At 43.8% G+C, this 26281-nt stretch overlaps 2 protein-coding genes across 2 annotated transcripts in view; one reads left to right on the forward strand and one right to left on the reverse strand.

Annotated features, from left to right (window-relative positions):
* LOC140723596 (uncharacterized) overlaps nt 1-26281 on the reverse strand; it is a 373128-nt gene that overhangs the window by 217371 nt on the left and 129476 nt on the right. The gene's annotated exons all lie outside the window — the stretch shown is intronic.
* Nucleotides 8178-26281, forward strand: part of LOC140723597 (uncharacterized) — a 29256-nt gene continuing 11152 nt past the window's right edge. Inside the window, exons 1-4 of the mRNA XM_073038167.1 lie at nt 8178-8338; nt 12059-12231; nt 13431-13607; nt 21321-21625. The gene's annotated coding sequence lies outside the window, so the exon portion shown is untranslated. The remainder of the gene's footprint in view (nt 8339-12058; nt 12232-13430; nt 13608-21320; nt 21626-26281) is intronic.

The following is a 26281-nucleotide window of genomic DNA, read 5'->3' on the forward strand; positions in this document are numbered from 1 at the left end:
TCTCCTCTTAATCCCGCAGATAAAGCCTCACCAGACGAGTTCCCTAGTCTGTACTGACAAAGTGGTGGCGTGATATATTCCCGATACTAGTAACGCCGCAGTTGCCCCTTTAATTGCCCTCGTTTTGTCGCGTCTAAAAGGAGGGAACCCAGGAATATCGAGCTGCCAATCCTACCCTTCTTGCAGCCAAGTCTCACTAATGGCTACCATATCGTAATTCCTTGTGTTGATCCACGACTTGAGCTCATCCCCCTTTCCTTCAATACCGTTTTGCATTGAAATATATGCAGGTCACGTTAGTCGCAACATACCCAACCTGTTTTAATTCCTGACTTTGTCCGAAGTCTTAACAATTTCTGTGTGAGAAACATGATCTGACGGATTCGACACAGTGATCGGGAGCAGTGGGTGGAAATCGCAATACCCCCAACCCCCGCCTCACCCCACAACTCCCCCCTACCCCACCCTAGCGTCGGATCGCAGAACCGGGACCATGTGCGGTAAAAGTTTCGCAGTGGGATTCCGAGACGAGGGCCACAATCTCAACCATGACTAACATATTCGCCACTGTGGATAAATAACTGGTTAGTTTAATCATTCTGACCAGACGCACCGCCTCTCACTCATCCATGACTCCTCACTGCCGCTCCCCTTCACAGTGGACTCTTCTTCCAGCCTCTCCCTCTTCCCTTCCAAATCGCTCCACTCTCCTCGCCACCCAAAACACTGAACCCTCCTTTCTACGAACCCGGTCAGTTTACCATACCCTCCACACTGCACTCATTCACTCATTTACGCTGCAAACTCGTCTCCCCCTCCCTTTCCTCTTGACGCCATTTTCCCTCATCTCTCCTTCCTCGCCGCCCCTATCGCTCACCCACACCACCTTGGTATCCTGCCCACCCATCCTCCCTCACCCTTTTCTGTAGCCCACCACACCGCCTCCCCCACCCATTCCGCCATTCCATCCCAGTCTCCGTAAAGAACCCTCCCACTCCCTTTCTTTTAGCCCTCTATCCCTTTCTCTCTACCTCGTTCTCCTCACTCTCCAGCTCTCTCCCCTTGCTCCAACCATCTCTAAATCCCCCTCTCTATATCCCCCGTGACTGTCCACTCTCAACATCATACATTGCCAGGTGTGATGATGCGGCCATCACTGAATTGTGGCTGAAGGATGATTGCAGTTGGGAGCTGAATGCCCAAGGTTACAGGTTAAACAAGAGGGATAGGAAGGTAGGCGGAGTGGGTAGTGTGGCTCTACTGGTAAAGAATAGCATCAGATCAGTAGGAAGATGTTACAAATGATCGGAAGATTTTGAATCTTTGTGGGTTGAGTTAAGAAACAGCAAGTGTAAAAATACGCTGATGGCAGTTATATAGAGGCCTCTAACAGTGGCTGGGAGGTGGAACACAGGTTACAACAGGAAATAGAAAAGGCAAGTCAAAAGGGCAATGTTATGGTAGTCATGGGACATTTTAGCACGAAGGTCATTTGGGAAAATCAGTTTGGGAATGGATCTCAAGGTAGTGAGTTTGTTGAATGCCAGAGGGATAGCCTTTCAGAGCAGTTTGTCGTTGAGCCTACTACGGAATCAGCTGTACTGGATTGGGTGCTATATAATGAACGGGAGGCGATTAGGGAGCTTAAAGTAGAAGAACCTTTGGAAAATGTGATCGCAACACGAGTGCGAGCAACTAAAATCATTACAAGGGAAAAGATGAAACATGAAAGCAAGTTTGCAAATAATATCAAAGTGGAATATAAAAGTTTTTCTTTCAAGTATGTTAAAAATAAAAGAGAAATTGAAGTGGAAAATGAGGCAGGAGAAATAACAAAGGGGGAACAATGAGATGGCTGATGAAACTAAATCAGCATTTTGCATCATGTGGTGATATTGGCTGATATTGTGGTGTGTGAAGGAAGAGAAGTAGGTGCAGTTACTATTACAAGAGAGAAGCTGCTCAAACTGCTGAAAGACCTAAAGGTACATAAGTCAGCGGGACCAGATCAACTGCACCCTGGGGTGCTGGAAGAAGTAGCGTCAGAGATTCTGCTGGCATTAGAAATTACCTTTCAAAATCCATTGGACTCCGGCATGGTGTCGGAGGACTGGAAAATTGCAGATGCCACTCCACTCTTTAAGAAAGGAGGAAGGCAGCAGAAAGGCAACTATAGACCAGTTAGCCTGACCTCAGTTGTTGGGAAGATGTTAGAATCAATTGTTAAGAGTGAGGTGATGCAGTATCTGGTGACACAGGACAAGATAATACAAAGTCAGCATGGTTTCCTTCAGGGAAAATCCTGCCTGACGACTCTTTCGGAATTTCTCAAGGAGATTACAAGTAGATTAGATAAAGGTGATGAATTGGATGTTGTACATTTGGAACTCAAGAAGCCCTTTGACCAGGTGATGAATTGGATGCTGTACATTTGGAACTCCAGAAGCCCTTTGACCAGGTGATGAATTGGATGTTGTACATTTGGAACTCCAGAAGCCCTTTGACCAGGTGATGAATTGGATGTTGTACATTTGGAACTCCAGAAGTCCTTTGACCAGGTGCACACACATGAACTGCTTACCAAGGTAAGAGTCCATGGTATTACAGGAAATTCACTAAAATGGTTAGAGCATTGGCTGATTGGTAGAACGCAGGGAGTTAAAATAAAAAGGACCCTTTTCTGGTTGTTTGCCAGTCACTAGTTCCGCAGGGGTCAGTAATGGGACCGCTTCTTTTTATGCTTTATATAAATGATTTAGATGATGAAATAGATTGTTTTGTTGCCAAGTTTTCAGATGATGCGAAGGTTGGGGGAAGGGCAACAGTGTTGAGGAAACAGGTAGGATGAAGAAGGACTTAGATTAGGAGAATGGGTAAGAAAGTGGCAAATGAAATACAATTTTGGGTAAATGCATGGACATGCAACTTGGTAGCAGAAATAAACCTGCGGACAATTTTCTAAACGGAGAGAAATTCCAGGAAACTACGATGCAGGGGGAGATGGGAGCCCTTGTGCAGAACACCATGAAGGTTATCTTATAGTCTTAGTCGGTGGTGAGGAAGGCAAATGCCATGTTAGCATTCATTTCAAGAGGTCTAGAATACAAGAGCAAGGATCAGATGCTAAGGCCTTATAAGGCACTGGTGCGGCCTCACCTGGAGTATTTTGAACAGTTTTGAGCCCGTCATCTTAGAAAAGATCTGCTGCCATTGGAGAGGGTTCAGAGGCGCTTCACAAGGATGATTCCAGGAATGAAAGGGTTATCACACGAGGAGCGTTACATGGCTCTGGGTCTGTACTCGCTGGAATTCAGAAGGATGAGGGGAATATCATTGAACCCTTTCGAAAGGCCTGGACAGCGTGGGTGTGGAAAGGATGTTTTCCATCGTGGGACAGTCTAGGACAAGACAGCACAGCCTCAGGATAGAGGGGCGCCCTTTCAAAACAGATCCGGAAAAATTTCCCGAGCCAAAGTATGTTGAGTGTGTGGAATTCGTTGCCACATGCAGCGGTGGTGGCCAGATCATTGGGTATGTTTAAGGCAGAGATTGACAAGTTCTTGATTAGACATGGCAATGAACATTACGGGGAGAAGAGCGGGAACTGGGATTGAGGAGGAGGGGAAAAGGTTTAGTCATGATTAAATGGCGGAGCAGACTCGATAGGCCAGATGGCCTCATTCTGCTCCCATGTCTTATGGTCTCTTTTTCTCCTCCTCTCTTTTCCCCACCATCTCTCCACACACTCACTTTCATCTGCAGTTACCCGCTCTCCACTTTCCACACACAACTTTCTCAACACCTCACTCTCCTCCCATTCCTCAGCAATGGAGGGAGGTAGTGTTCTACCTCTAACTCCACCCTCATATAAAGATCACTTAACAAGTCAGTAGCTCTATAACCGCGAACGTTGCAGATTCCAGATTCTCGGTAATGTTCGTTATATTGAGGAAATCACTGTTAGGAACGCCACGGGCTGGTTTATGTATGTTGCAAGCGGGGGGGGGGGGGCGCTGGTAGCGGATCCAAATGCAAGACACAGACACTGAAGTACTGGGAGCAGGGCTAAGATTATCCAGAATGCAACGGAAGTCAGGAGGAAAGGACGCTGGACATGGATACAGGCCCTGGACGAGACACGCACACCGAGCCTGGTCTAGGACTCAGACTGTGAAAGCGGGACCTGGATGAGGAAATTGGAACTAGATGTCTGGACTAGGACTCCGAGACAGAGACTGGACAGGGACCCGGAACATGGGTCTTGACTCGGGCTCGGAACCCGGATCCAGTCGAGGACTCGGGACTAGGAACAGACTAGACACAAGATAGCACTGGGATCACAGGGAAGTGGCTTGGACTAGACCAGGATCTTGGACGTGTCTAGGGCTGGACGAGGAATCCCCAGCACCAGGCTGGGCGAGGTACTCCTGGGCTCAGTGAGGCACCAGAACTGGATGAGGACACGAAGCTCAGACTTGGACGGGGCTGGAACACGGCGCCTGACTTGATCTTGGAACACAGAGCCTTGGTGTTGGAGTACAGGGTCACAGAGCCGGGACCCCTCCTTGGGAACAGGTCTGAGAGCCGGGGTTCTACACAGAACACAGAACCAGGACCCCTCCTTGGGAACAGGTCTGAGAGCCGGGGTTCTACACAGAACACAAAGCCGGGACCACTCCTTGGGAACAGGTCTGAGAGCCGGGGTTCTACACAGAACACAGAACCATGACCTCTCCTTGGGAACAGGCCTGAGAGCCGGGGATCTACACAGAGTCAGGACCCCTCCTAAGGCCGGGACTCTTTCCTTGACGGACACTAAACACAGGGACACAGGGAGACAGATCCAAACTCAGCAATAGATAGCTGCATATCTTGGCATGGCGAGGCTCCAGTCTCACTCCGGCGGTTGAACTTGACGGCGATACAGGCAAGGACGCAGTCGAGGTTACAGGGAAGGTAGCAGGCGAAGGAAACTGACGAAGGTTAGTGCCAAAATAACTGATTTTTAAAAAACTTTTTTTATTGAGTTTTCAGATAATTACAGAAAGAAGAAGAAAAAATACCCTTCCTCCTCCCCTTAGCCCCTCCCCCTAACATTCCTATAGAAAAAGAAAGGAAGAGTGCCTGGATATCGGAAGATCCCCACATGCTCCACGGAGTTCGTAATAACTTTAGTATATATATTTATTTATTTCCCCAAATAACCAATTATTTTTTTCTTCAGAGCACCTATATATTTAATCCTGCCTTTTGTAACTAAGGGCGTCAAATATTCAAAAATGTTTCATATTTATCTCTTAGATTATAAGTAATTTTTTCAAGTGGAATACAGCTGGAAATTTCATTCTTCCAACGATCTATACTTAAGTATGCATCCGATTTCCAAGTAAATGAAATAGCCTTTTTGGCTACTGCCAGTGCAATTTTTATAAATTCTTTCTGATATTTATTCAATTTGGGTTTCCATTTTATCCCTTCAATATCGCCTAATAAAAATAATATTGGATTATGTGGAAGTTGTGTTCCAATAATTTCTTCCAATAAAACTCTTAAATTTGTCCAAAAAGGTTGAATTTTAGAACAAGACCAAGTAGAATGTAAAAAAGTACCAATTTCTTGGTTACATGGGAAACACTGATCAGATAAATTTGGGTTTAATTTATTTATTTTTTGTGGTGTAATATATAATTGATGTAAAAAATTATATTGCACTAATCTTAACCGGACATTTATTGTATTTGTCATACTATCAAAACATAGTCTTGACCAATTTGTTTCTTCAATTTTAATATTCAAGTCAATTTCCCATTTTTGTCTTGACTTATGGATTCCTTGTTTAATTGCCTGTTTTTGAATCAATCTATACATACAATAAATAATTTTTTTAGTTTTTCCTTTTTGAATTAAAGTTTCTATTTTATTAGATTTCGGCAATAACATTGTTTGACCTAATTTTTCTCTTAAATAAGACCTTAATTGGAAGTAACAAAAAAGAGTGTTGTTTGATACGGTTTCCTTCTCTGTAAGTTCTGTGATTTCCTGTAAACATGGAAGGTGTTGAGTGATGGACTGAGTGAAAGAGAATGGAGAAGACATTATCTGCTCAGTGATAAAACGTCCCAGTGACTTTGATCACAGGAACAGTCACTGGGCAGCCTCTGCACCCATTTTGTAAATTACTGGGTTCGGTAATTAGCAGCAAAGCACATGACTGTGGAAATTACAAATCAGAATATTATTAGAGTCACAGAGCCCAGCAGCACTGGAACAAGCTTTTCGGCCCTTCTAGTCAATACGGACCCGTTTTTGTTTTTATTGCCAACTACCTGCATACACTTCCCATCCATGTCCTTACCCAAATTTCTCTTTAGTGTCTAACTCGAACCCCCATCCACCACTTCCACTGGCAGCTCATTCCACACTCTCACCAACCTCTGAGTGAAGAATCCCCCTTCAGATTCCCCCAGAATAATTCACCTTTCACCCTGAAATATCAAGTGTGACAGTGGGAAAGTGTGTATTGAACCGGAGGAAATAGCAGAGGGACTTAATGAATCCTTTTCACTATGGAAAAGGATCTTAGTGGTTGTACTGATGACTTGCAGCAGACTGAAAAGCTTGAGCATGTAGATATTGAGAAAGAGGATGTGCTGCAGCTTTTGGAAAGCATCAAGTTGGATAAGTCGCTATGGATATGAACATTTGGAGAGGTATAATATGATTAGTAATAGTCAGCATGACTTTGTGAAGGACAGGTCGTGCCTTACGAGCCCGATTGAATTTTTTGATGATATGACTAAACACATTGATGAAGGAAGAGCAGTAGATGTAGTGTATATGGATTTCAGCAAGGCAATTATAAGGTAACCCATGTAAGGCTTATTGAGAAAGTAAGGAGGCATGGGATCCAAGGGGACATTATTTGTGGATCCAGAACTGGCTTGCCCACTGAAGGCAAAGAGTGGTTGTAGACGGGTCATATTCTGCATGGAGGCCGGTGACCAGTGGAGTGCCTCAGGGATCTGTTCTGGGACCCTTACCTATTTGTGATTTTTTAAATGACCTGGATGAGGAAGTGGAGGGATGGGTTGGTAAGTTTGCTGATGACACAAAGGTTGGGTGTTTTGTGGATAGTGTGGAGGGCTGTCAGAGTTTACTGCGGGACATTGATAGGATGCAGAACAGGGCTGACAAGTGGCAGATGGAGTTCAGCCCAGGTAAGTGTGAAGTGGTTCATTTTAGTAGGTCAAATATGATGGCAGTGAAAATGTTGGGACTGAGATGAGGGGAAATGTCTTCACGCCGAGGGTGGTGAATGTCTGTAAATCCCCACCACAGAGGGTGTTGAAGACTCGGTGATCGTCCTCACATAAAACAGAGGCTGGCAGATGTGTGGAGACCCAAGGGATCGAGAAAATGAGGATCGGTAGAAGCATGTGGCTGAGATCGGAGAGTAGCCTCCATTTGCTGATGGTTAAAGGGGCCGAATGGCCTCCTCCTGTTGTTTCTCACTTAATGTTTCAGTGTTCCTGTCCAGTGAGGCCAGAGGAATGTGAATAGAAATGAGTGTTTATAAACATAGACTGATTTAAATGACAAACACGAGGAAATTTGCAGATGCTGGAAATTCAAGCAACACACACAAAATGCCAGTGGAACGCAGCAGGTTAGGCAGCATCTATAGGGAGAAGAGCTGTCCACGTTTCGGAACGTTTCAGGACTGACGAATGGTCTCGGCCCGAAGCGTCGGCAGTGCTTCTCCCTATAGATGCTGCCTGACCTGCTGCATTCCACCAGCATTTTGTGTGTGTTGACTGATTTAAAAGAAACCAGCTCATTTTCTGTGTGGGTCTGAATTGTGTGTCGGGATGGGAAGTGAATCAAAACTATAACCCTGAGAACTCTGTGCCCTGGGGCTGGAGGGAAAGGGATCGGGGAAGATATGGAAGGAAAATCTAAATACGTATGGAAATGATATAGGGAAATAATGAAATAATGTGGGAAATGCGGCGGTGGGTAGGGCAGTATGTGAAGGGCGAGGAACAGTCACCGGTCACATGGGAGACCCTCCAGCGAAACGTGATCATGTTTTACCGCAGATCGGCAGCATTTGCGGGTTTGTTTCCGTGGCCCCGCCCACCGCCTGTGACGCAAAAGAAGCACATTGCGCATGCTCACAGGCCCGAGCCAGGCAGTGATGTTTTTTTCGTTCTTTGTGTAAGTGGGTCAGCGGTGGATCCGGGTTCGGGTTCAGGATCGGGAGGGGGTCCTCGCCCCCTTGGACGGGGAGCCGGAGACGGATTATTCTCTGCGGGGCAACACCAACAATTTCCCTTCGGTGAGTATTGAAGCCGGTTCCGAGCGGGGAGGTCTGACGTTGAGTGGTGAGTTAACTTTCCCGAACTCAAACAAGAGAAAATCTGCAGATGCTGGAAATGCGAGCAACGCGCACAAAATGCTGGAGGAACTCAGCAGACCGGGCAGCATCTAGGGGAAGAATACAGTCGACATTACCGGCCGAAACCCTTCGGCGGGACTGGAGAATAAAAGGTGGGGGTGGGGGTGGGGAGAGAGAAACACAAGGTGATCGGTGAAACCTGATGGGATGAACTTTCCCGAACTGGCGGCCTCGCCTCGCTTCCTTCACAGAATCTGCCGGGGTCGGTCCGGGTTGTGAGACCTTCACACCGAACCGTCTGAGATGAGCCGCCGCTCGGCCCCTGTTGTTCTGGTCCTATTAGCAGGATGAAGTAAAACATGTTTCTATCTTGTTACTGACAGAGAATTGTATAATTTGTGTTCCGTGTGTTAGCTGAATGTACTTGCCTGTGATGCTGCTACAAGTCAGTGTTTCTCTGTACCTGCACCTTCCCGTACTTGTGCACTTGGCAATAAATTCAACAGGACCTGAGAAATCTCAGTGAGATTTGATTAGTGATGATCATCTTGGCAGCTCGGTAGGTCGAATGTATGAGACAGTACACTGTTAAATGCAAAACCCTGAACAGTGTTAATGATCAGAGGGATCTTAGACTCCAAGTTCATTGCTCCCTGCAAGAGACTGCACAGATTGATCGGGTGGTTAAGAAGGCAAATGGCATGGTTGTCTTTATCAGTTGAAGCATTGAGTTCAAAAGTCGGGAAGTTGTGTTGCAGCTTTATAAAACTAGTTAGACCACATCTGGAGTGTTTCATACAGTTCTGGTCGCCCCCATTCTCGGAAGGATGTCGGGGCTTTGGAGTGGGCGCAGAAAAGGTTTACCAGGATATTGCCTGGATTAGAGGGCCTGAGCTTTAACGGGAGGTTGGACAAAATTGTGTTGTTTTCTCTGGAGCCGTGCCAGTTGGGGTGAGACTGGATGGACGTTTATAAGATTACCAGAGGATTAGAAGCCATGTCTCAGAAAGGCAGCGTCCATTATCAAGGACCTCCAGCACCCAGGGCATGTGGTTTTCTCAATGTTACCAGCAGGTAAGGAGGTACAGAAGTCTGAAGGCTCTCACTCAGTGATTCAGGAACAGTTTCTTCCCCTCTGCCATCCGATTGCTAAATGGACATTGAACCCTTGAACACTACCTCACATTTAAAATATATAGTATTTCTGTTTGTTGCACGATTTTTAATTTATTCACAGAAACATAGAAAACCTACAGCACAATACAAGCCCTTCGGCCCACAAAGTTGTGCCAACATGTCCCTAACTTAGGAATTACTATGTTTACCCATAGCCCTCTTTTTTACTAAGCTAGTATTTCTTTATTTTTCTCCAGTGTCTCCAGGTACCTATCCAACAGACCATATTCTACCCACCTCCACCACCATTGCCAGCAGCCAATTCCACACACTCACCACTCTCTGAGTAAAAAAACTTATCCGTAACATTTCCTCTGCAACTACTCCCCAGCACCTTAAACCTGTGCTGTCTTTTCATAACCATTTCAGACCTGGGAAAAAGTCTCTGACTATCCACACGATCAATGCCTCTCATCATCTTATACACTTCTATCAGGTCACCTCTGATCCTCCATTGCTCCAAGTAGAAAAGGCCAAGTTCTCTCAAACTATTCTAATAAGGCATGCTCCCCGATCCTGGTAACATCTGTGTAAATATCCTCTGTACCATTTCTATGGTTTCCACATGCTTCGTGTAGTGAGACAACCAGAATTGTGCACATTGGGGTGTGACCATCGTCACATATAGCTGCAACATTACCTCTCAGCTCCTAAATTCAATCCCACGATTGATGAAGGTCAATACATCATATGCCTTCTTAACCACAGAGTCAACCTGCGTAGCAACTTTGAGTGTCCTATGGACTTGGACCCCAGGATCCCTCTGATCCTCGACACTGCCAGGAGTCTTACCATTAATGTTATATTCTGCCATCATGTTTGACCTAACAAAATGAACCACTTCACGCTTATCTTGGTTGAACTCCATCTGCCACTTTTCAGCCCATTTTTGCATCCAATCAATGTCCCACTGAAACCTCTGACAGCCCTCCACACTATCCACAACTCCCGCAACCTTTGTGTCATCAGCAAACTTGCTAACCCATCCCTCCACTTCCTCATCCAGGTCATTTATCAAAATCACAAAGAGTAAGGGTCCCTGATATACTGTAAATGATTTAGTTGTTTATTTTTATTATTTTGTTTTTTTTTTCCTTCTATAATATGTATTGCATTGTACTGCTGCTGCACAGTTTTCAAATTTCATGACACACACCGGTGATAATAAACCTGATTCTGATTCTGAGTGGACAGACAATCTATTTTTCCTGGGGGTTGAAATGTCCAATATATTTATGGTGAGAGGAGATGTAAGCAGCAAGTTTGTTTCTTTACACAGAGTGGTGGGTAGCTGGAAAACTCTGCCTGGGGTGGGAGACCTGACTGGTCACGTGATCCCGTTTGCCCCTCCCATTTAACAGCAGATGGGCAGCACCTGTGCATCTGTTTCCGAGGCCCTGCCCTCCGGATGATGTGACACTCACTTCGCGCATGTTCACTGTCTCCGGCCGGGCGGTGTTTTCTTTTCCGCTCAGTGCTGGAGTGCATCATCTGTGGGATCGAGGGAAGGGTCCTCACCTCCTGGGTGGGGGAGCCAGGGGTCGGGATCACTGTCTGTGGGCCGAAGATATTGCGTTCCCATCGGTGAGTATTGAGACCGATCCCAAGCGGGGAGATCCGATGTTGGCCGTGAGCCCCGAACTGAGGACCAATTACTCATTTATTTTCCGATTATCTGGGCTGGTCAAAAATGTGTAGACTACACTTAATCTGCATTGAACAATCCAAACCTGGAGCCCAGGCTGTCTATTTCCACAGAGTTGAAATGGGAGACCCACCAACAGGTCACGTGAGGCTGTTTACTGCAGATCTGCCCTACCCTTCACTTTGTGACGCAAGATGATGTGGTGTGTGCTCAGAGTCCCCGGATGGGTCAGGATGCTTCCTCTATGTTGTGTTGGGGGATCTGACGTTGGTCACTGAGTCCCGTTAACTTCCCCCAACTCGCCTCATTTCCTGAGGCTGCTCACATTTGTCCTTGAGCTTTATGGCTGGTGTCTTATCCCGGACTGGGGTGGGTGAGAAAGGAGAACGTCCCAGGTTTTGGGGATCTTTGATTTCACTGCCTGCTTTACTGAGGGACTGGGAAGTCTAGGGGGGAGAGTGGTTTCTGTGATGTGCACGTGGCCGAGTGGTTAAGCAATCTGAAGGTCATGAGTTTGAGCCTCAGGCCAGGCAGTGTGTTGTATCCTTGAGCATGGCACTTAACCACACATTGCTCCTGCACGTTTATAGCCCAGATGGATCAAATCACCTAATCCTGTTCCTGTGTCTTATGTATTACCATGACAGAATGATGGCTCCTTCTTATCCCATATTGTTTTGTGATGTGTGAGGGACAATAAAAGATTGTTCACTGAGATGATTATATTTGGCTTCAACGTTTAAATTTCAGTGAGTTTTGTTCTTAGTAACATTAAGCAGAAATGTTTGGTTCTCCTTTTCATTGTTAATGTGCTTCATTATCTCTCTGGTTAATGTTAGACCTGCGGTGAGAGGTTTATTGGAAGAAAAACCCCAACTGGAAGCAAACCATGACTGAAGATGTGGGAACAGCAAGAAGTGAACTGGCCCGAGGACTGAGAGCATCAGCTGGAGAGAAGAACTCTGAATCAGCTGACTTGGAGTTCCCAGTGAGTCAGTGAGGAGGAAGTTTGGTGAGTCTTATTTACTCAAACACTGGTCCTTTATACATTACATACCTGTACAATAGAAGGTGGGAAATAGTTGGTGAGACTAAATGTGCCCAGAAGAACCATTTATGCCTCTGTCAGGCACAGTTGCAAGCACTCCAGGTCTGGTAATGTGCTTCCAGCAGCCCAGCCCTTTAAAATCACTTGCATTTTGTGGAAGTCAAATCTGGATAAAGTGGTGGAAATCGGGCAGAATCTCAAGTTGCTGCAGATCTGCACTAAAAACTGAAAATGTTTGAAGTCATCCTGACAAAATGTTATTAACCTGAATTGTAAAGATTGTTCCTCTCCCCACAGCTGTTCCTTACATGCTGAGCAGTTTGGTAATTCCAATTTCTTTTTATTACATTCACTCTGGATTGGTTTATTTGGTTTATGTTTCCTGAAATGTACCGGTTTTAATGTGGAAGTGGAAATGGCTCACTCTGTGATAGTTGAACAATAAAGTAACCACAACTTTTCCCTGAAAATTACCCTGGTGCCAATTAGTTTGTTATTCCTAGAAATGTGTTCAGTACAGTTGTTGTGAACAAGGTTTACAAGAATAATCTCAGGAATGTTCGGCGTTATGTATGAGGAGCATTTGATTGTTTTGGACCTGTGCTCAATGGAGTTCAGAGAGACAGTGGGGGATGTTTGGTTAAGTAAACCTACCAAATGCTGAAAAGCCTGGATACAGTGGACATGGAGAGGATGTTTCCATTAGACTGTGATCTGACAGCACATCTCTGAATAAAGAAGCTTCCCTTTAAAACTGAGTGGAGAAAAAAATTTGGCCAGAAGATGTCTGATCTGTGGAATTTGTTGCCACAGAGGTTGGTTGAAGCTGCCATTTGGGTATATTTATGACAGAGATTAACATCTTCATGATTGCTGAGTAGCTCAGGGTTACAGGAGGAAGGCAGGAATATGGTGTTGGAATGAAAATCAGCTGTGGTTAAATGGTGGGGCAGACCAGATGGATCGAATCACCTAATTCTGTTCCTGACTGAATGATGGCTCCTCCTTATCCCGTATCGTTTTATGATGTGTGAATGACAATAAAAAAATGTTTACTGAGATCGTTATATCAGCCTTTAACGTTTTGTTCTTAGTAACATTAACTAGAAATGTTTGGTTCTCCTTTTTATTGTTATTGTGCTTCATTGTCTCTCTGGTTAAAGTTAGACCTGCGGTGAGAGGTTTATTGGAAGAAAAACCCCAACTAGAAGCAAACCACGGCTGAAGACGAGGGAACAGCAACAAGTGAACCAGCCTAAGGACTGAGAGCATTAACTGGAGAGAACAGCTCTGCCTCAAGAGACTCGGAGATTCAATTGATTCAGTCAGGAGAAAGTTTGGTGAGTCTCATTTACTCAAACACTGGTCCTTTAGACATTACATACCTGGAAAAGGGAAGGTGGGATATAGTTGCAGTGAGACTGAATGTGCCTAGAACAACCAATTATGCCTCTGTCAGACCCAGTTGCAATCACTCCAGGTCTGGTAATGAGCTTTCAGCAGCCCAGCCCTTTAAAACCACTCCCACTCTGTGGAAGTTGAATCTGGATTAAGTCACTCAGAGACCGTACGGTACAAACTCTTTATTCCAAGCACCCGGGGCTTACTTAGTTAGTCGCTCAAACAGGAACAGTCTGTGACTGTTCCCACCCAATCCACTAACTGACTAACAATTCCCCTTGCACCACAGATATATCCGTCCAGATACCCCCACACAAGACAGGCTATTTACTACATGACGGGCTGGAGCCCCTAAAGACAATCTACAAAATAGTCATAATGGTTTACACACACAGAACAGACTGAAGCTGTCCTATCTCTACATGTGAATGCGCAAGGAGATAAGCATCTTGAAACTCTAGCTAGCTACCTGCAAGAAGAAACATGGCTCAGCACATCGGTTGATCATCAGCAGTTTCTTTCAGAAAAAGAGGCTGCTATTGTTTAACGAAGTGTTAACCATTTTACAGACTTTATCCTTCCCTCCTTTTGATCATTACATTATCAACAACGCAGTAACCTTTTACAGAGAAAGCAACTGACAACAGCATTGACTTATCAGTGGGTAAAGACAGTGTACAACAGTAATTGTAACAAAGATATGTACAACTATCAGGACATAATGCAGTATCATGCCCCACATATTACCAAACAGGCCTTCAAAGATCACCATTTCGACCCTTTGGTGAACCCGTGTAAATCCTGCCCTACTTTCTTGATGCTGTCAATCTCCTTTGCAGTGTGCTCGGAGAGGGGTGTAATGTTAGTAGATTCATCACGGATATACGTGCAGCATTCTGTGTCAATAACAGCACAGGTTCCCTCTTTCTCAGCTGGGATAAACTCTAAAGCTCTATGACTGTTTGCCAGATTGCAATCATTTCAGTGGATATTTCTGTTACTTGGGCCTGTGTTTCTGTCAGGGCCCCTGCAGTATTGTGGCCAGCTCCTCAAGTGCTGTATCCAAATTGATTGTCTCTCGTGAATTCCTGGCTACTCCATAGGAGAGAAAAGTAATCATCCAAAATCAATCAGTCTCAGTTGTTCCTCTCGGCTGCTGGGCACCTGCAGGTATGGCCAGGATGCATGTTTCCCAGTATTGGAAGTTCCGTTTGATGGGGGCCTGAGACACCATCCCTCAAAACACTGACAGCCACAGTCATCTCTGTCTGGACCACAGGTCCTCATCTCACTTCCCCGGATGTTATTTGAGAAAGCCCAGGCTGAGAGTTCCTCACTCTGGTTGAGCGGGATTACTGACATTGGAATCATAGTTTTACCATGCTGTGGAATTTCAGAACAAACCCAGCAGGCCCCTAGTTCTACCTGTTTGGCATAGGTATGACAGAAAGACGGAAATGTGTTAACTTGGGGGCCCCCGGATGCTGGGGTGAGCCCTCTCAAAGACATAAACATGAACACCACTAACAACCAATACATTTTCCATTAGTCCGAGAGAGACCTTCTATTCAGTTCCTTCAGTAACATGTTTGGCGCCTAATGATGTATCCACCGAGATTGCCCCTTCAGTTTCACAGCCGTGGGAGTGGTCAGTAACACCTGATATGGTCCTCTCCTCCGAGGTCCGAAATTCCCTTAATCCCAGTTCTTCATCAGGAAAAAAATCCCAGGTTCCATGGTGCGGAGTAGTTCTCTTCCTTGTAAGCCTGTCATACCTGTGAATGTATGCTTGGAAAATCTTGGTTAGTTGGCATATATATTTCCCCATGTCTTCCCCTCGCGTATGAATATCCAATTTTGCTGGTAGACTTTCTGGGAGCAATGATACACAAGGTCTTAGTCCCCAGGGTGTTTTCATGGACCATCCATAAATGATTTCAGCTGGTGACAACCCTGTTTTCCCCTGTGGGGTAACCCTCATGTGGAACTGGATAACGGTAGGACCTTCAACCAAGTGAGTCCAGTCTCCACTGTTAGTTTGGCCAGTTTACTCTTCAGAGTGCCATTGGCTCTCTCCACTGTGCCAGCGGCCCGTGGGTGGTGTACACAGTGGAATTGTTGCTTGATAGCTAGTTCATTACGTATGCCTTTGTTTACTTTCATCACGAAGTGTGGGTCATTGTCAGAGCTCAGCATATCTGGCAGGCCGTACCTGGGAAGTATTTCCCGTAATAGTAACTTCACAACAGTCACAACAGTATTATTGGTAGTTGGAACAGCTTCAACACATCTACTAAACACATCTATAATATCTAAGCAGTATCTATAGCAATGTACTCTAGGCAATTCAATAAAATCAACTTGTAGACACAAAAAGTTCCACCTGGCAAGGGACTCGTACCCTGTTTGCAGGGTACAGGTTACCAACCATTCCCTCCTTTCTCAGGTGTGTACAATTATGTATCTAATCGACCAATATTGGTAAAAACTCTGTAGGAACACAAATCTGTCCCACTGGGGTGATCCAAAAACCTATGTTGGGGTCTTTCTGGCACCCCATCTGGGACCACAGTTTTCACTCCTCCTCAGAGGCGTCACCCTGAGAAGAACAAAACTCGAGGTAGCTGTAGAGCGGTGAGTAAGTTCTTTACAAAGGTGGCATTACTAATGGGGTGGCCAGAGGAAGTCAGGAATCCCCATGTTCCCAGAGAGCCTTGTAGTCATGTACAATTCCAAATGTATAACGGGAGTCTGTGTAAACGTTCCCTCTTTAGTCTGTTGCTGGGATACAGGCACGAGTCAGAACAAACAGCTCAGACTTCTGGGCGGAGACAGCTGCTTCAAAAGAGGCCTGCTCGATTACTTCACTGTCCATCACTATTGCATAGTCAGAATATTGTTATCCTGCTGGATCCACAAAAGAGCTTCCATCCTCATAAAATGTTGCCTCGGGATTGAGGGGATATTGTTAAATGGATGGGAGAGTCTGTCCTTCTTTCGTGGTGATCCAGACAGGGGGGCAGTTGGTGTGACAGACTTCTTGGCCTGAAATTGCACAGAGGTGGGGTACAGCGACTAGGGATCGGTCAATATTAAAAGGTTGTCTTACCAGATATCCCGTCTTCACCTCAGACTCCCTCCCGTATTGGACTAGACCCGCGGCCAAGTCTTGCCAGTCTCCCTCGGTGCTGGAGGCTTGTTTCGTTAGGGTGTAGGCCAGGAACCCTGGGCTCTTTGGCTTGAACCCAGTGCAAACCCTAATGGTGGTATGGGGAACTACCAGTTCTGTCTGTCGCCAAAGGAAATCTGGAAATTTGGCCAGTAATGCAATACCGTCTCATCCTTTAACCTGTCTAATCACCGTGACTGGGAACTTCTGTCCATCGAGGGGTGCATAATATTGGCTTTCCTCAGTGGCACACCCCGTAGGGTCAAAGCACAGAGTCACATGAGGGTCGGCTGCTGGCAGAAGGAGTGGAATCTAAATTAAGTGCCCTCCACTTGGGGGTCGGAAACTGGGGAAGCTGTCGGTTGTTCACCTGTCAAGGGTGACAGCATTGTCTGTGCAAAGAATCTCGACTTCCAACAGACAGAGCAAGTCAGATTACACCCCCCGTGTGGTGGTGACTGTAAATGAAACCTCACACTGGCTCCCCTGGAATTCCACCTGCAGTGGCTGTAAACGTGAATACGTACGTTCCGTGCCTTCGAACCCTGACAGAGTGATTATAATGTCTGATAGCTGGAATCCCTTTTCCAATACTATTTCCTGATCGAGAGTGGTTGTGGTTGCCTCATATTAATCATAAACGGAACTGGATTTCCAGCAACTTGCAATATTACATTGGGCTCTTCCTGAGGGTTGGCACTCATGGTTGGAAGCATCTTCTTGTCAGTTTCTAAACGGGTTGTTGTCCCTACCTGTCCCGTGCTAGGTTTTTTCTCCCATTTCTGTTCCTCAGATATAGCCCGCTCGCGTCCTTCTTCCCGCTGAGCATATTCACCTTTAATATTAGTTCCCTTCGGGGTTGATCGAGATTCGAAAGTTGGGTTCTAATGATATGTCAAAGCTCGTCACATTTGATTTCGGTCATTGTCAGTCCAATCCATATTATTTGTTTTAATCATGTTGGCTAACTTAGTTGGTAAGCATTGGAGCAGTAGGGCATTAAACTGGGGGGGACAGATTCGCTTGGTCTCCTGCGAAGGTGCCGTAGCAGGCACAAATCGCTCTCAATAGTCTGGTCCTGATTTCCCAGCCTTATGTTTGCATTCAGGTACTTTAGTGATGTTTACAGGTTGCTGGAGAGCCCTTTCCAAAGCTTGAATGATTTGGTCCATCTGTTCATTCTCATTATGTTTTCCCACCTGTGACTGCTGATAGGTTTGGTATCTCAATTCTGCCTTCAATTTCCACCCCTCATCAGCTGAGAGAATCATGCAGCAGAGACCAAATAAATCTTGCAGAGTCACATTAAACTTTTGTGTAGTACTGTGGACACACTGAGCAAACTGTGCTGGTTTTTCTTTTCTATCTGGGGCCTGATTCATGATCATTATCATTTCTTGAGGCTTCCAGGGTGCATACACAGGAATCACTGAGGGCTGTCCCTCCTCCTAATCCTAGGGGGAGGGTTTGCTACTGTTGTTCAGGAGGATTGAAACTAATGTGGCAGGGGGATAGGAACAAGTGCAGAGAGACAGAGGGGTGCAAAATGAGAGTAGAAGCAAAAAGTAGTAAGGTGAAAAGTAAAAGTGGCAGGCAGTCAAATCCAGGGCAAAAATCAAAAGGGCCACTTTTCAACATAATTGTATAAGGGCTAAGAGTGTTGTAAAAACAAGCCTGAAGGCTTTGTGTGTCAATGCAAGGAACATTCGTAATAAGGTGGATGAATTGAATGTGCAGATAGTTATTAATGAATATGATATAGTTGGGATCACAGAGACATGGCTCCAGAATGACCAAGAATGGGAGCTCAACATCCAGGGATATTCAATATTCAGGCGGGAAAGACAGGAAAGAAAAGGGGGTGGGGTAGCGTTGCTGGTTAGAGAAGAGATTAACGCAATAGAAAGGAAGGACATTAGCCTGGAGGATGTGGAATCGATACGGGTAGAGCTGCGTAACACTAAGGGGCATAAAATGCTGGTGGGATTTGTGTACAGGCCACCTAACAGTAGTAGTGAAGTTGGGGATGGCATTAAACAGGAAATTAGAAATACGTGCAAAAAAGAAGGAGCAGTTGTAATGTGTGACTTCAATCTACATATAGATTGGGTGAACCAAATTGGTAAGGGTGCAGAGGAAGAGGATTTCTTAGAATGTGTGCGGGATGGTTTTCTGAACCAACATGTCGAGGAACCAACTAGAGAACAGGCCATTCTAGACTGGGTATTGAGCAATGAGGAAGGGTTAATTAGCAATCTTGTCATGTGAGGCCCCTTGTGTAAGAGAAACCATAATATGGTGGAATACTTCATTAAGATGGAGAGTGACATAGTTAATTCAGAACCAAATGTTCTGAACTTAAAGAAGGGCAACTTTGAAGATATGAGATGTGAATTAGCTAAGACAGACTGGCAAATGATATTTAAAGGGTTGACAGTGGATAGAAACATAGAAAATAGGTGCAGGAGTAGGCCATTCGGCCCTTCGAGCCTGCACCGCCATTCAGTATGATCATGGCTGATCATCCAACTCAGAACCCTGTACCTGCTTTCTCTCCATACCCCCAATCCCTTTAGCCACAAGGGCCATATCCAAATATAGCCAATGAACTGGCCTCAACTGTTTCCTGTAGCAGAGAATTCCACAGATTCTCCACTCTCTGTGTGAAGAAGTTTTTCCTCATCTCGGTCCGAAAATTACAAAGAATAAATGTGATGATAAATAGTGAGAAAAATAATATTAACCCTCCCCCCTCCCCCCTTAAACCTTATCTAAAGAGAGAAAAAAAAAGAGAAAGATTGCCTGGATATCGGAGGATCCCCGCATGCTCCATGGAGTTCAAAATAATTTTAATATTTATTTTTACTTTCCCCAATTACTTTATAATTTTATCTTCAAAGGACCTATGTATTTAATCCTATCTTTTGTAGGTATGGGAGCCAAATTTTCAAAAATATATCATATTCATTTCTTAGATTGTATGTAATTTTTTCAAGTGGAATGCAACTATGTATTTCATCAATTCAACAATCCATAGTTAAATATAAATCAGATTTCCAAGTAACTGCGATAACTTTTTTGGCTACTGCCAATGCAATTTTTATCAATTTGTTCTGATACTTATTCAATTTAAGTTTCGGTATTGTCCCTTCAATGTCTCCTAATAAAAATAATACTGGACTATGTGGGAGTTGTACTCCAGTAATTTGTTCCAATAAAAGTTTTAGATTTATCCAAAATGGTTGAATTTTAAAACAAGACCAAGTAGAATGTAAAAAAAGTACCAATTTCTTGATTACATCGAAAACATTGGTCAGACATATTTGAGTTTAACCTATTTATTTTCTGTGGTGTTATATATAATTGATGTAAAAAATTATATTGTATTAATCTAAGTCGAACATTTATTGTATTTCTCATACTATCAGAATATAATCTTGACCAGTTTTTTCCATCAATTTTAACATTCAAATCAAATTCCCATTTTTGTCTTGATTTATGAATTCCTGATTTAATTGTCTGTTTTTGAATCAAATTATACATACAAGATGTAAATTTTTTAATTTTACCTTTTTGAATTAATATTTCTATTTCACTAGATTTTGGCATCAACGTTGTTTGACCCAGCTTTTCTCATAAATAAGCCTTTAATTGAAAATAACAGAACAGAGTGTTATTTGATATTTTATATCTATTTTTTAATTGATCAAACGACATCAATATACCTCCTTCAAAACAATCACCTATATATTTAATCCCCTTTTGGAACCAATTATGTAAAAGTTTATTATCTATTCTAAAAGGAATAAGCCTATTTTGAATTAAAGTTCTTTTTGCTAATAAAGATTTCTTTATCTCATCGTCCATAGTTACCTTATTCCATAAATCAATCAAGTGTCTTAATATAGGAGATTCTTTTTTTCCCGTATCCATTTAGATTCCCATTTACATATATAATCTTCTGGTATATTTTCTCCTATCTTATCTAATTCTATTCTAATCCATGCCGGTTTTTCTTCATCAAAAAAAGACGCAATAAATCTAAGTTGATTTGCTTTATAATAATTCTTAAAATTTGGAAGTTGTAACCCTCCTAAATCAAATTTACATGTCAATTTTTCCAATGATATTCTTGACATCTTTCCTTTCCAAAGAAATTTCCTTACATATTTATTCAGTTCTTGAAAAAAACTTCTGAGGTAATTGTATTGGTAAAGTTTGAAATAAATATTGCAATCTAGGAAATATATTCATTTTTACAGCATTAACTCTACCTATTAATGTTATTGGTAACATCATCCATTTATCAAGATCCTCTTTTTTTTTAATAATGGCAAATAATTTTGTTTATATAAATTTTTTACATCATTATCAACTCTAATACCTAAATATTTTATCCCGTTTATTGACCATCGAAATTGGGTTACTAATCGACATTGATTATAATTTCCTTTGGTAAGGGGTAAAATTTCACTCCTTTCAGATTTTCGGAGAAGGACTTCTGAGAATCGGAGCAAGAGTGAGGCGGAAGCCATTTTGAATTTTACCGGTTTTCATCTGAGTTGAGAGAGGCGGGACTGTGCAGGCGTGTGACGTCGGGCAGTGAAGTGCGGGAGATTTAAAAGGAACACAGCCCAATACAGTGGGCAGCGTCATTGCGGGCAGTGGAGTGAGCCGGGAGTAGAGTGGAGGCCTAAGGGCTTTGGCTCAATGGGCGAGGCGGAACCGGGCGAGGCGAGGAAGACCGGAGCTGCAGAGCTCTCACAGCTAGTTGCTTGGTAAGTATTGGTAAGTAGTCCTGCTTCCTTTTACACTTATGACTTTAAAAGTATTGTTAAATAGTGTGATAGTTAGCTGTATTGGGGCAAAGGGTTCTTGCATAACTAATACTAGTACATTAAATTAACTGTATAGCATGGAGCAGGTGATGTGTTACTGCTGCGAGATGTGGGAACCGGTGGACCCCATTGAGGGACACGGCGACTACATTTGCAGCAAGTGTTTGTTGCTCGAGGAAATCCAGCTTCATATTGATGAGCTGCAGTCCGAGCTTCAGACACTGCGACACATCAGGGAGGGGGATAGTTACCTGGACTCTGTGTACCAGGAGATAGCCACACCTAATAGATTAACTAATGTAGATTGCAGTCAAGCACAGGATGGTGTGGCTATGAGTGAGGCAAGTAGGGGAATCCAGGAGGTAGGGCTGGAAGAGATGCAGGCCTTGCTCTTGTCCAACAGATTCGAGGCTTTAACTCCCTGTGAGGGCAGGAGCAGGGACTGTGGGGAGGATGAGCAACCTGCCCATAGCACCGTGGAGTGGGGGGCCATTCCAGAGGGGGGAGTCAATAGAAATGTTGTAGTAATAGGGGACAGTATCGTCAGTGGGATAGATAGGGTTCTCTGCAACCGAGAGCGAGAGTCCCGAAGGCTATGTTGCCTGCCTGGTGCCAGGGTTAAGGACATCTCTTCTGGGCTGGAGAGAAACTTGCAGTGGGAGGGGGAGGATCCAGTTGTCTTAATACACATCGGTACCAATGACATAGATAGGACAAGGAAGAAGGTTCTGTTACAGGAATATGAGCAGCTAGGGGTCAAATTAAAAAACAGAACCTCAGGGGTAATAATCTCTGGATTATTACCTGAGCCACGAGCAAATTTGGCTAAGTTAAATAAAATTAGGGAGTTAAACGCGTGGCTCAAAGACTGGTGTGGGAGAAGTGGGTTTTGCTTCTTGGGACACTGGCACAGGAGAGAACTGTTCCGGAGGGACGGGCTTCACCTGAACCGGGCTGGGATTAGTGTCCTGGTGAATCATATAACTAGGGCTGCAGAGAGGTCTTTAAACTAACTAGTGGGGGGGGGGGGAGGGGGATTCTAGAGAGCAAATAATTAAAAAGACAATAGAGAAGGTAATAGATGTAGGTAAAAGTGGAGGAATAAAAAGACAGAGTGTGTCAGGAGGGGAAAGAATGTACGGAGATAAGCGTAAAGTTGTACAAAAGGAAAAGGTAGGAAATAAGTGTCAAACATATTTGAAAGTCCTTTATTTGAATGCACGTAGTATTAGGAATAAAATTGATGAGTTGACGGTACAAATAATTACGTATGGTTATGATATTGTGGCAATTACGGAAACATGGCTGCAGGGTGACCAGGACTGGGAATCAAACATACAAGGGTATTCGACAATTAGGAGAGACAGGCAAGAAGGAAAAGGAGGTGGGGTGGCTATGTTAATAAAGAAAGAAATCACTGCAATAAAGCGAAATGATATTGGCTCAAAGGATCAGGATAACAAAACAATTTGGGTAGAAATAAGAAATAGTAAAGGGAAAAGAGCAGTGGTGGGAGTAGTCTATAGGCCTCCAAACAGCTGTAACTCAGTTGGTCGGAGCATAAATCAGGAAATAGTTGGGGCTTGTAATAAGGGAACAGCTATAATTATGGGGGATTTTATCTTTCATATTGACTGGACTAATCAAGTGGGACACAGCAGCCTTGAAGAAGAGTTTATTGAGTGTATTCAGGATGGGTTCCTTGAACAATACGTTACTGAGCCGACAAGGGGGCAAGCAGTCTTAGTAATGTGTAATGTCCTGTGTAATGAGACAGGACTAATAAAAAAATGTCCTAGTAAAGGATCCTCTTGGAATGAGTGACCATAGCATGGTCGAATTCCATATTCAATTAGAGGATGAGAGGGTTGGATCTCAAACAAGCGTACTGAGCTTAAATAAAGGAGACAATGATGGTATGAGAGCGGAATTGCTTAAGATGGATTGGGAAAATAGATTAAAGGGTAGATCGGTACTTGATCAGTGGTGTATATTTAAGGAGTTATTTTACAACTATCAAGAAAAATATATTCCACTGAAGAAAAAAGTGTGTAAAAGAAAAAATAGTTATCCGTGGCTAAGTAAAGAAATAAAGCAAAGTATATGACTAAAAAGAAAGTTATATAAGGTAGCTAAATCTAGTGGGAAGATTGAAGATCGAGAAGCTTTTAAAGATCAGCAGCAAATAACAAAAAGATTGATTAAGAAGGGGAAGATAGATTATGAAAGTAAATTGGAGATAAACATAAAAGCAGATAGTAAGAGTTTTTATAGTTACATAAAAAGAAACACGGTGGCTAAAGTAAATGTTGGTCCCCTAGAAGATGAGACTGGGAAATTAATGGTAGGGACATGGAGATGGCGGAAACGCTGAACAAATATTTTGTATCAGTTTTTACAGTAGAGGACACTCAAATTATCCCAACACTCGATAAACAGGGGGCTCGAGGGGGAGAGAAGCTAACTACGATTCAAATCACCAAGGAAATGGTACTTGATAAATTAATGGGACTGAAGGTGGATAAATCCCCTGGACCAGATGGCTTGCATCCTAGGGTCTTAAGGGAAGTGGCGGTCGGGATTGTGGATGCATTAGTGATAATTTTTCAAAACTCGCTGGACTCGGCAATGGCCCGGCAGATTGGAAAAATGCTAATGTAACTCCTTTATTTAAAAAGGGCAATAGACAGAAGGCTGGGAATTATAGGCCAGTTAGCCTAAAATCTGTGGTTGGCAAAATGTTGGAATCGATAATTAAGGAAACAGTAACAGGGCATTTGGATAAACATAGCTTAATAGGACAAAGTCAGCATGGCTTTACAAAAGGGAAGTCATGTTTGACAAATTTGTTGGAGTTCTTTGAGGACATAACATATAGGGTAGATAAAAGGGAACCAGTGGATGTGGTGTATTTGGACTTCCAAAAGGCATATGACAAGGTGCCACACCAAAGATTATTACTTAAAGTAAAAAATCATGGGATTGGGGATAATATTCTGGCATGGGTGGAGGATTGGCTTTCTAACAAAAAACAGAGAGTTGGGATAAATGGTTTATTCTCAGACTGGCAGTTGGTGACTAGTGGTGTTCCGCAGGGGTCGGTGTTGGGACCCCAACTCTTTACAATCTATATTAATGATTTGGAGAAAGGGACTAAGTGCAACGTATCGAAGTTTGCTGATGACACAAAGATGGGAGGGAGTGTAATGAGTGCGGAGGACATTGAAACCCTGCAGGGGGACATAGATAGGCTGAGTGATTGGGCAGACATTTGGCAGATGAAATATAATACTGACAAGTGTGAGGTCTTGCACTTTGGCAGGAAAAATAATGGAGCAAGTTATTATCTAAATGGAGAGAAATTGGAAAGTGCTTCTGTGCAAAGGGATCTGGGGGTCCTGGTGCAGGAAACACAAAAAGTTAGTATGCAAGTGCAGCAGGTGGTCAATAAGGCCAATGGAATGCTGGCTTTTATTGCTAGGGGGATGGAGTATAAGAACAGGGAGGTCTTACTGCAGTTGTACCGGGTATTGGTGAGACCACACCTGGAGTACTGCGTGCAGTTCTGGTGTCCATATTTAAGAAAGGACATACTGGCTCTCGAGGCAGTGCAGAGAAGGTTCACTAGGTTAATTCCGGGGATGGGTGGGTTGATGTATGATGAGAGGTTAAGTAGATTGGGACTCTACTCATTGGAGTTCCGAAGAATGAGAGGCGATCTTATTGAAACATATAAGATTGTGAAGGGGCTTGATCGGGTGGATGCGGGGAGAATGTTCCCAATGATGGGTGAAACTAGGACTAGGGGGCATAATCTTAAAATAAGGGGATGCCGTTCCAGGACTGAGACGCGGAGAAATTTCTTCACTCAGAGGGTAGTGGGGCTGTGGAATTTACTGCCCCAGAGAGCTGTGGAAGCTACTACACTCAATAAATTCAAAACGGAGATAGACATTTTCCTGGATAAAAATGGCATTAGGGGATATGGTGAGCGAGCAGGTAAGTGGACATGAGGCTAGGTTTAGATCAGCCATGTGATCTCCTGGACCAGTTTTCGATAGCCTGGATGGGTCGGAGAGGAATTTTCCAGATTTTTTCTCCTCAATTGGCAACTTGTTTTTTTTTCCCCAGGTGATCACATGGGTTTGGGCGGGATGAATAATAAAATAAAATGGGCGGCATGGTGCCCTATTGATTGGCACTGTTGCCTTGTGGGATTCGGTGAAAACTAGAGTTAAGATTGGATCAGCCATGATCTTGTTGAATGGCGGAGCAGGCTTGAGGGGCCGATTGGCCTACTCCTGCTCCTATCTCTTATGTTCTTATGTACTTTATACCCTGATACTTGCCCATATTCTTCCAATCTAAAAGATATTCTTTGCAAAGATTGCAATGGGTTTGTTAAATAAATCAAAACATCATCAGCAAATAAATTAATCTTATATTCTTCTTGATTAACTCTAAAGCCCCCAATGTATGAATCTGTTCTAATTAATTCAGCTAATGGTTCCATTGCCAATACAAATAAAGCAGGTGATAATGGGCAGCCTCATCTAGTTGACCTCGTTAAGCAAAATGGTGTTGAAATCTGACCATTTGTAGCTAC

Source organism: Hemitrygon akajei, unplaced genomic scaffold (assembly GCF_048418815.1).
Source record: "Hemitrygon akajei unplaced genomic scaffold, sHemAka1.3 Scf000120, whole genome shotgun sequence".
Classification (NCBI taxonomy): Eukaryota; Metazoa; Chordata; class Chondrichthyes; order Myliobatiformes; family Dasyatidae; genus Hemitrygon; species Hemitrygon akajei.